At 37.9% G+C, this 8,077-nt stretch overlaps 1 pseudogene; it reads left to right on the top strand.

Moving 5' to 3' along the window:
* Window positions 1-786: 786 nt before the first annotated feature.
* LOC123458841 lies at window positions 787-1,296 on the top strand (annotated as a pseudogene).
* Window positions 1,297-8,077: the final 6,781 nt, after the last annotated feature.

Raw genomic sequence — 8,077 nt, 5'->3', positions numbered from 1 at the left:
TCAGTGGATCAACTGCCTATCAAAATGGCATCAACAATATCCTTTATTCAAAAAATTATTAGGTTACAAAGAAGCATAAAAATAAGACTCATATGCAAGAGAAAACTAATGGTGGTAAGCCTGCCAGAGACAAAAATTACATTAGAATTAAGAAACAAGGCCCATGTTATTATGCTCAATAATTTAAAAATAAAGACTAAATAATAAGGAAAAAGAAGACTTTTAACTAAGAAGTAAAAACAGTGAAAATGAAATAATAATAGTTTAAAATTTACAGTATATATTCACAAATAGAAAGTGCAGAGATGGGCCGGGCATGGTGGCGCACGCCTTTAATCCCAGCACTCGGGAGGCAGAGGTAGGAGGATCGCCATGAGTTCAAGGCCACCCTGAGATTCCATAGTGAATTCCAGGTCAGCCTGGGCTACAGTGAGACCCTACCTCGAAAAAACAAAAAAATGAAAATAAAAAATAAAAAGAAAGTGCAGAGATGGGATGGAGAAATTGCAGGAATGGGATGGAGAAATGGCTCAACAGTTAAGGTGCTTGCCTGTAAAACCTAGGACCCAGATTCAGTCTCCAAGTTACCCACCTAGAGCTAGATGCACAGAGTGGCACATGTATCTGGAGTTCATTTGCAATGGCTAGAGGCCCTGGTATTCATTCATTCTCATTCTCTCTCCCTCTCTCTTGTAAATAAATAAATAAATGTTTTTTATATAATGTCTTTTGGCCTGGAGGAGGCTAAGGTGCAACTTTCTTTGGTTATTCTGAACCTCGGTTCATCTGACCCCAGCAGCCTCCACCATGCTTCCCAAGTTTGACACCGATGAGATCACACTCGTGTACCTGAGGTGCACCAGAAGATAGCTTGGTGCTTTGACCCCCAAGATCGGTGCCCCTGGGTTTGTCTTCAGAAAAGGTAGTTGATGACATCACCAAGCGAACTGGTGATTGGACGGGTATGAGGATCATAATGAAACTGGCCGTTGAGAACAGACAGGCTCCAATTGAAGTCATGCCTTCTGCTAGTGCCCTGATCATCAAAGACCAAAATGAGCCACCAAGAGAAAGAAAGAAGCAGAAAACATTAAACACTGTGGTGATATTTTTTTTGATAGGGTTGTCAGCTTTGCCCAACAGATGTGGCACTGTTCTTTGGCAAAAGAACTTTCTGGAACGGTCAAAGAGATCCTGGGCACTGCACAGTCTCCAAGATCAAATGTAGATGGCCACCATGAGCATGATGTCATAGATGACATCAGCAGTGGTACAGTGGAATGCCCAGCTAGCTAAGAAGCCTCAGGTATAAAAAGTATTTCTGTCTGGAGGGATAGCTCAGCAGGAAAGGCACTTGCCTGTAAAACCTACTGTCCCAGGTTCAAATCCCCAGTATGCATGTAAAGCCAGATGCATAAGGTAGCATGTGCCTGGTGGTTGTTTGCAGTGGCTAGAAGCCCTGGCATCCATTCTCTATTTCTATATATCTCACATAAATAAATAAATAACATACTTAAAAAATAAAGAAAAAAGCATTTTAATAAAAGATGACAAGAAGAGAAAGTGAAGGGCTATCAGGGCAATACAGACTATCAAAACCAAAGAGGAAAAAAAAGACTAAGAAAAATTGTAACAGTCACTTACATAGGGCACTTAGTATTTACCCAATGGTTTAAGCATTTGAGATTCATTGTTAGAATAAAAAATAAAAAAAGCATGAAATTTATTCTTTCGTTGGCACTCAACAAACCAAAGAGAACTAGTACAAAATGCCTGTCTGTTGGAAACACAGTGGAAAATATTAGAGTAACCAGAAGGGAAAAGAGCAGTTACAAAGTGCTACTTCTAATCATAAATATTACAGTGAGATGATTTCTTTAAGATGCGTATGATTGTAGGGGAGGTCAACTTACAATTGTGTATCTACTGAAAATATATTTCGCAAAGTGAAATAAAATACTTTTAGCTGAAAAAAAAAAAAACTGAAAACATCTGTTATCAGTCGACCTTTTCAGCAGCGCCTGAAATTGTTTTGAAAAACCACCAGACATAGTGAAGGTGAACCCAAAAATAAGATCTATATAATGGAATTAGGAATACCAGAAATAGTAAATATGTAAGAAATATAGATTTTTTAATGTCTTAATTTCTTTAAAATACAATTTAGCAAAAAATCATATATAACTCAAATAGAATTAAAATAGTACAAAGCATGAGTAAGAACAAAATATATTTAAGTAACCCAAAAAGGTCAGGAAAAGTGAAACAAAGCAATATAGTTCAGATGAAATAGGAAGCAAATATTAAGACTTTAGATTTAACATACTAATAACACTAAACACTCTGGTAAAAAAAATGTACAAAATGTCACACTGGACAGGAAAACATGACTCAAGATTGTGCTGCTTATGAAGAAGGCTCTCTAAATACAAATATGCAGGATGGAGAGATGGCTTAGCAGTTAAGGCATATGCCTGGTAAATCTAATGACCAAGATTTGATTCCCCAAGACCCATAGCCAGATGCACAAGGGGACACATGCGTCTGGAGTTTGTTTGCAGTGGCTGGATGCCCTGGCGTGCCCATTATCTCTGCCCTTCTCTCTCTTTCTCTCTCTCAAAATAGATAAATAAAATAAAATAAACATTTGATGTAAATACAAATGTGCAGATTGGTTAGAAACAAAATGATTGCAACTATGTCACATACAAACACCAGTTTAAAGAAAGTTGACGGCCTGGAGAGATAGCCTAGCCGTTAAGGTGCTTGCCTATAAAACCCAATAACATAGGTTCAGTTCCCCAGTACCCATGTTTAGCCAGATGCACATGGTGGTACATGCGTCTGGAGTTTGTTTTCAGTGGCTGAAGGCCCTGGAGCGCCCATTCTTTCTCTATCTGCCTGTTTCTCTCACTGTCTTTCAAGTAAATAAAAATTTGAAAATATTTTAAAAACAGAAAGTTGAGTGGCTATGTCATATCTGATAGGGCAGACTTTAATATGAAAATTATTGTATGTTAACATTGTTGGGACAAAATGTTTAACAAAACTCAGTTGAAGAGAGGAAGGATTTGCTTTGGCGCACAGCCCAAGGTTACAGGCAATAGCAGGGAAGGCGCGGTGACAGGAGCGTGAGGCATCGGGCCGCACTGGGTCTGTAGCTGCGAAGTTGAGAGTGAGAAATTAAAGTGCCCACATATCTTTCTCCATTTCATACAGTCTAGGACTCCAGCCAATGACATGGTGCCACCCACAATTAAGATGAGTTGTCCTGCCTCAACCTAATCAAGTTAATCCATCACAGGCTTGTCCAGAGGCTAACTTATTATTCTATATATTCTTTCATAGACATGTCCTAAAGTCCATTTCCTGGGTGATTCTAGATCCCGTCCAGTTGACAAAAAATATAGACACAATATTTACTAGAGATAAAAAGGAGTATTTTGATAAAGGGTTAATTCACCAGAAGAGTATATAAATTCATTTTTCTGAAAAACATTCTGTTAATATGATAACTGTATAAAAATGAGTTTCATGGTGATATTTGTACACACAAAGGTATGTATTTGTGTATGGGAGGGTGTATATATGTGCTGCATGCAGAAGCCAGAGGACAATCTCAGGTATTGATCCTCTGGTGTCATCCATTATTTTTGAGAAAAGATCTCTCATTGGCCTGGAAATTGCTAAATAGTCTGCATGGGCTGCTTGGTTAGTGTCAGGGATCTGCCTTTCCTGCACTCCCAGTGCAGGAATTATAAGTGCATGCCACCACACTGTGCTTTTGTGTGTGGGTTCTGGACATCAAACACAGCAAAGCAAGTACCTTACCAACTGAACTTTTCCCCAGCTTTGATTGTGGTTTCCAAACATGCATATAGCACACTCTTATCATCCCCTCCCCTGACCTTCTTTCTCTTCCCCACTAACTCTCCTTGTCTTTCTGTTTCTGCATCTGGATTCTACATGTGAGAAGAAACATATGTAATTACCTTGCCGAGTATGGCTTATTTCAGTTAACATGAATATCTACAGTTCTATCCATTTTCCTGCAAATATGATTTAATTCTCCTTTATGGATGAATAATACATACATATTACAATGTATTACATTCTCTTTACTCATTGTTTTGTTGACAAGCACCTTGACTATTCCATAACATAGCTATGTGAATCGTGCCATGATAACCATGAGCATGCAGGTATCTCTATTATAAGCAGATTCGATTCTTTTGAGTAAATACCAAGGACTGGTAAAGTGGTATCATTTGTAATTCTATGAGGAATCTCCATGCTGAATTACATAATGTCTATACTAGTTTCTATTACCACCAATAGTGTATAAAGATTTCTCCCTTCAATATTCACAACCATTTGTTGCTCCTTGTTTTCTTGGTGACATCTATTCTGACAGGTGAAATGGAATCTCACTGTAGTTTAGAGTTGCTTCTCCTTAGTCTAAAGGCATTGAACATTTATTTCATATCTTTATTAGGCATTTTTATTGCTTCTCTTGATAATTGTTTGTTCAGTTAAATTGCCTAAGTACTGATTAGATTATTTGCATTTTGATGATTAGCTTTTGATTTCTTTATATATTCTGGTATCAATCCCCTATTCAATGAAGAGCAGACAAAGGCCTTTCCCACTTTTTTTTGTTTCATGCAATTCCATTTGCCAGTTCTTGATTTTGTTTGTGAGCTGTTAGTCCTTTTTAGAAAGTCTTTGTATATACCTTTATCTTGAAGTGTTTTTCTCTAGCAATTTTAAAGTTTCAGTTCTTACATTAAGGTCTTTTAAGATCCATGTTTATTTTTGTCCAGGGTCAAGAGAGCCTGTAAGGGAGCACAGACCCCAAATTGGCAGTGCTCATAAAGAGCCACAAGCTTCAGGATCAGTAAGAGTCTGGCTAAAATAAGAAGGGGTGGAAGAGCCATGTAATGGGAAGCTCCGTGCTCCCCTCCAGCCACTACAGGCAAGCACACCTGCCAAGACCATACGGAGGATACTGCATGGGCACATACATGCTTCTAAACCACACACACACATACATGCACAACACTGTGACATAAAACAGTGCTGGAGGGATTTAAAGCTTTAAGTTTAAATGCTTCCACCAGAAAAGGAAAAAAAAAAGCTCTAAAATCAGTTACATATGCTCTACCATCAGAATCTTAAAGAAAGCAAGAGCAATTTAAATTCAAAGTATATAAAATAAGGAAATAATAGAGACAAAAGCAAAATCAAGTGAAATAAAAAAATTTGGACATGTTAAAAAAGCCTTACACTGTTTTTTAAAGAACAATAAAACTGGAAAATTATATTGCTATTTTATATTTGACTTTAGGAATATTTAGCTGTTTTAATTTTACATAAAACACATTAGCAGCATACAGTCATATTTTCTTCACATCAGCATGATGCAATTTTTTTTTTTACTAACGAAATATTACTGAAATTGAAGCTGGGAACATGAGTAAGTAGATACAGCACTTGCTGCACAAACATGAGGACCAGAGTCCAACTGCCTAGCACCCAGGTGAATGCCAGGTATGCACAGCAGCCTGCCTCTCATCCTGGCATTTATGAGGCAAAAACAGAATCTCCAGAGCAAATTGACTAGCTTGTCAAATCAGTGAGCTCTGAGTTCAAGGGAGAGATCTTGCCTCAGTAAATGGAATGGAGAGTGATCAAGGAAAGCACTCTATTAACTCTGGCTGTCCACATATATACAGGTGCGTGTGCACTCAAACCACACATGTTCTTCCTAAAACACTGAATTTTGTCCTTCAACTTGAAAGAAACATTGCATGTTTTACATGGGCCTTTCTAAAAACTTCAGGTAGCAAAGTAACAATAATGTTGCTTTCAGGGTGACATGAAGTTAAAACAATTCTGTTTTTAAATATATGTATCCTTTGTTAATTCCTAATCATCTTCCATGCATTACTAGTTTCTTTCTCTGAATTAAGACTACGGCTCCCTTACCTACCCTATGCAGAAATATGGAAGTAAAATAGGTCCTGAGACTGGGCAAAAATTGAACAGAATGAATATGTATGTATATATGTATGTAATTTTGGAACAAATATATTTTTTAATGTGTCAATCCTTCTAATTCTATAGGGAGGGGCGTTTGCACCTTCTGTTACCTGGATGGTGATGTCTGGGAGTATCTGCTGGGTGCAGCCCTGTACTAGGTGGCTGGGATGCATCACCATCAAACAGATTTCTCTCCTTGTGAAATGCGAGAAATGTCCCACACCAGAGTCCCTATCATTTTATAATGCTCTTCAAAAATTCTTTGTGGTGCTCCAGTTTCTGCTAAATTAAAAATAACTTCCAGCCAGGCATGGCGGCTCACACGTTTAGTCCCAGCACTTGGGAGGCAGAGATAGAAAGATCTGTGAGTTCAAGGCCAGCTTGAGACTACACAGTGAATTCCAGGTCAGCCTGTACTAAAGTGAGACCCTGCCTCAAAAAGTAAAAAATAACACCTTCTGTTTTTCACTAAGTCCATCTACAATCTGCCTCAAACAGCCATGATGTCCTCCTGCAGTTTACTGTCCTTGAGGTGATTTTTCACTAGCTAAAGGTAAAAATTCTCTTGAGATTTCTACCTAGCTAGCAGTCCTGGTGCCTTTCTTGTTTTACCCAAGATATAAAGGAAGGTGACTTGGAAGGAGTAGAGTTGAAATGATAAAGCTACCTGAAAGTTAATCTCAAAATACTTGTGGAATATGACACTCATCTCTTAACTGCCCCTATGCCTGAGAAGTTATGAGACAGTAAACGATAGTAAACATTTCTTGAATACTATGTATGTACATTTTCTCTTAATTTTTTCAAAAAACATTTAATTTTATTGGTAAAGTAGACTGGCCTTGAATCTGTAGTGACTCTCTTGCCTCAGTTTCCCAAGTGCTACAAGTTAAGTCATAAATATGAGCCACTACACTCAGCTAGAAGATGCATTTCTTGAAGTTCAGTGGGGGGGGGGGGAGGATATCTTGCAAATTTTACTTCCTTTTATCAGGAAATTAAAAAAAAATTAAATTCATTTCTAGTTTTTACTCGGTTTCCAGGAAAGTCAGCCATTTAATACTTAGCTTGGAAGCTGGAGAGATGGCTCAGCATTTAAAGATAGTTGGTTGTTTGCTTGCAAAGCCTGGTGGCCCTGGTTCAATTCCCTAGTACCCAGGTAAAGTCAGATGCACAAAGTGGTTCATGCATCTGGAGTTCGTTTGCAGTGGTAGGTGGCCCTCATATGCCTATCCTCTTTCTCTTTCTCTCTCTCTCAAATAGGTAATCAAAATATTTAAAAAAAAATTTCTTAGATCTCAGTTCAAGCTCAACCACAACTGTAAGTGCAGATGCTAATGTTTCCCAATGATGTTCAGTTGAGATAAAGTGTGACGAGTGAAGATTAGAGCACTGTGTGGATCCAGTTACATGGGAAGGGCTCAGTGAGGGCAACCACCTAAAATACTCCAGACCCAGCGTGTGCTCATACCTAACAGTACAACAACAGCTCACCATGTCGCAGTATCTAGTTGAGAACTCTAGGAAGACAGCTAGGGCTCAGCCTGGATTGGGCACTAATTATGTAAATCAGAGTAAATTACTTAACATCTTCCTGCCTGTCTCCTCATCTATTAAATACAAATGTAATAGTATTTCCTTATAGTAGTAGAAAAAGTAGCTGAGTTAACAAATATAGAAGGTTCTTCACATTCTCAGCACATAGCTTATGATAAGCATGAACGTTTCAACCCTCTTGCCTTTAGGCAACATAAAGCTTTCACAAGTAGACCATCATAGTGGTAAAGCACAAACATCAGGGTTGGAAAGGCTGGATGCATGTTATATATCTTTTGCTTCCCAGCATTCTTTGTGACTTCATGCATATTATAGTCCCTGAGCACAACCTTCTTACTCTCTAAAATAAAAACTCCTATTATACCCATGTCATAAATTATATAAGGATTAAAATTTTAAATTCAATAACTTGTCTGACACTTAAAATCTGGCACATTGTTAATGCTTAATAATAATTGTTAGCTCTTCTAATGAAAAA

The sequence above is a fragment of the Jaculus jaculus genome, chromosome 2, assembly GCF_020740685.1.
Source record: "Jaculus jaculus isolate mJacJac1 chromosome 2, mJacJac1.mat.Y.cur, whole genome shotgun sequence".
In the NCBI taxonomy this organism is placed as follows: domain Eukaryota; kingdom Metazoa; phylum Chordata; class Mammalia; order Rodentia; family Dipodidae; genus Jaculus; species Jaculus jaculus.
The sequence above is the reverse complement of the archived record's forward strand: the minus strand, read 5'-3'. Positions and strand labels throughout refer to the sequence as shown.